General features: G+C 44.8%; 1 pseudogene; it reads right to left on the minus strand.

Moving 5' to 3' along the window:
• Nucleotides 1-1,174: 1,174 nt before the first annotated feature.
• Nucleotides 1,175-2,558, minus strand: LOC137096910 (G2/mitotic-specific cyclin-B1 pseudogene; annotated as a pseudogene).
• Between the last annotated feature and the right edge of the window lie 273 nt (nt 2,559-2,831).

The raw sequence follows: 2,831 nt of genomic DNA on the forward strand, positions 1-2,831 counted from the left end.
GGAACAATGGCTTCAAACTACAAGAAAGGAGATTCTATCTGAACATGAGGAAGAACTTCCTGACTGTGAGAGCCGTTCAGCAGTGAAACTCTCTGCACCGGAGTGTGGTGGAGGCTCCTTCTTTGGAAGCCTTTAAACAGAGGCTGGATGGCCATCTGTCAGGGGTGATTTGAATGCAATATTCCTGCTTCTTGGCAGAATGGGGTTGGACTGGATGGCCCATTACGTCTTCCAACTCTTTGATTCTATGATTCTATGTGCGATGTGCAGACAAAGAAGCAATGATTGAAATGCTTGTGGCACAATGTAGCGGTAAAATGAATCATGCTCTTTGAAGCTTTAGGTGAAGGAAGACCTCTCTTTATGTCCCACCATGAAGTTTAAGATGTTCTGAAAAGGCCCTGTTCTCGACCCTGCCTCTGTCGCAAACGTGCTTGGCAGGGATGAGGGACAGGACCTTCTCAGTGGTGGCCTGAGGAATTCACTCCCCAGAGAAATTAGGTCATCTATATCCCTCCTTTCCTTCAGAAAGAAGTTGAAAACATGGTTGTGGGGCCAGTCCTTCGGGTAGCATGCTAACAATGACAACAATGACAAACCTATGGAAAATGGACTATGGACAATTTTTTGATTGAGCCACTGGTCACAGGATTTGGTTTAGATAAGGCCAACCAGCCTGTAATATTTTAAACAGATTTGAATTTGAATTGATTTGATGTTTTTACCTGTATGTAATTGTATTTTAATATGTTGTATGTGGGGGCATCGACTCGTTGCCGGCTGTAAGGCACCCTGAGTCCCCCTCTGAGGGTCCAGAAGGGCGGGGTATAAATAGTTGAAATAAATAAATTAAATAAATAAATTAAAAACACTCCCTGCAAAGCAGTACTGTGCTTGGTTGTTTCCTTGGCAAAAGTTACTGTTGGTTGTCTGCTAACTTTCCTGCTCATCATCCCATCTTTCTGTCCCACCTGATGTAGGGCTAATATTCAGTTCTAACCATCAGGGGAATAGATTTCAATCACAGACCTAAGTTTGCAAGACCAAAGCACGTTTGTAAATACAGGAATGCTTGAAGGCCTCTCCTTCATAGAGTCACCCTAAGCCAAAGTCAACTTGACTCCAATAAATGACAACATTGTAGTCATAGACTCACTAGCAGTGAATTAAAGTTTATTAAAAGCTTTAAATGAAAGCATTTACATATACACACAACTAGCGACACATGGTGTCAACTCTGCCCAACAGTTCAATCAGATTCATTTCAGTAGTGGTTTAGCCAGGTTCTGTACGACTTCAGAGTTGAGGGCAGGAAGGAGGCTAATCTTCGCATGCTTGCTGCTGGCGTACTTGTTCTTGACAGTCATGTGCTTTGTAAGGCCTTTGTTTACCAACACTATGTTCCTGGCCATATGCTGCATAACAGGAACAAGATTATGCTCGGCATAACACATGTAGTGTTCCAGAGTTGGTGTCCACTCCCCTTCTTCAAGAACTCTAGAGGATAAGCAAAAGGCTGCAGCAGCAATCTGAGAAGGAGGGTAGTGTACCATTTCATAATCCACCAGTGAGAGTTCCATCAGGTATTTTGCCAGAACGTGTTGTTGTACATCTGCCTCTGCAATTTTTGAGATCCTCCGCAGAAAGTGCAGGGGAAGAGGGCGGCCAAGGTTGAAATCAAGAGATTTCAGGATCTTCATCTCCATCTGTCTGATCTGGAGTTTGGTGTAAGTCTGATCAGTCACAAAGGCAAAGTCACCAATCTCTGGAGGATACATTTCTTCATATTTGCTGGCAACAAGCATGGCTGTTACACCAACCAGCTGCAGCATCCTCTTAGCTACTTTGTTGTCCTGCAGAAAACGATCAATGATGGCAACAGTCATGTACAAGGTCTCTTGCAAGAGCTTGAACTTCATTTGGACCTGCACAAGCCAGTCAATTAGGATTGCCCTCATGTTTCCAGTGACTTCCTGGCCTACCAAGTAGTTTGGTCTCACTGCCTGAGAACCCTCAAGGTCTTTCAGATAGATGTAGATATCCTTCACATATTCACTGCAGAGATTTGGGTCGCAAGCGTCTTCCGTGTCGACATCGTTCACTTCCAGCAGAACATCGGAGAAAGCCTGGCACAGGATCTCCTCCGATGGTTCAGAAACAGAAGTCTCCATTGGGCTAGGGGAGGGAGACCTCACCTGAACAGGTTCTGGGACTGGCTTTTCTTCCTTTACGGGCACAATTGTCTTTTCAACTGGTCTTGTGGTTTTTCGAATGGTAACTTTCTCCACAACTGCAGGATTTAGTGTTTCCTTTTTGGCAGCGTCCCTGGGCTTTGCTTCGCAGGCCTTGTTGCCAATGTCTCCCAAGGCAGTCCTAGACCTCAAGGTGGGCTTGGCAATCCCGATCACCTGCTTGGTGGCTGCCATTCCGGGCTTGGTTTTGTTCTCCAGGTTGACTTTTGTGTTCCGAGTGACCCGCAACGCCATGGCTCCGGCTTTCGCTTCCTGCAGCACTAGCTTCTCACAACCGCCCGCCGGCCTTCCTGCCTCCGTTTGATGCACGAGAATGTGCTTAGGGTTTTTGTCAGAATGTAATAACTTCTGCCATCTTGACCACACTCTGATGGGTTTTTTGACCACATGTAATTTGGTTTTAATCTATGAAATATAGAAATATATGGGCAAGTTCTTAATGTTTGAACCCTGTAATCTCTGGGCTTGGGTAGTCCTAGTCCCAACACTGAAATCATTACATCTTGCCTTACATTAAAAATCAGAATTATTTTCCTGTTCACAGCTCTTGAGTTCTGATAGAACATTGGATGCTGTTAT

Source organism: Anolis sagrei, chromosome 4, assembly GCF_037176765.1.
Source record: "Anolis sagrei isolate rAnoSag1 chromosome 4, rAnoSag1.mat, whole genome shotgun sequence".
Taxonomy (NCBI): Eukaryota; Metazoa; Chordata; class Lepidosauria; order Squamata; family Dactyloidae; genus Anolis; species Anolis sagrei.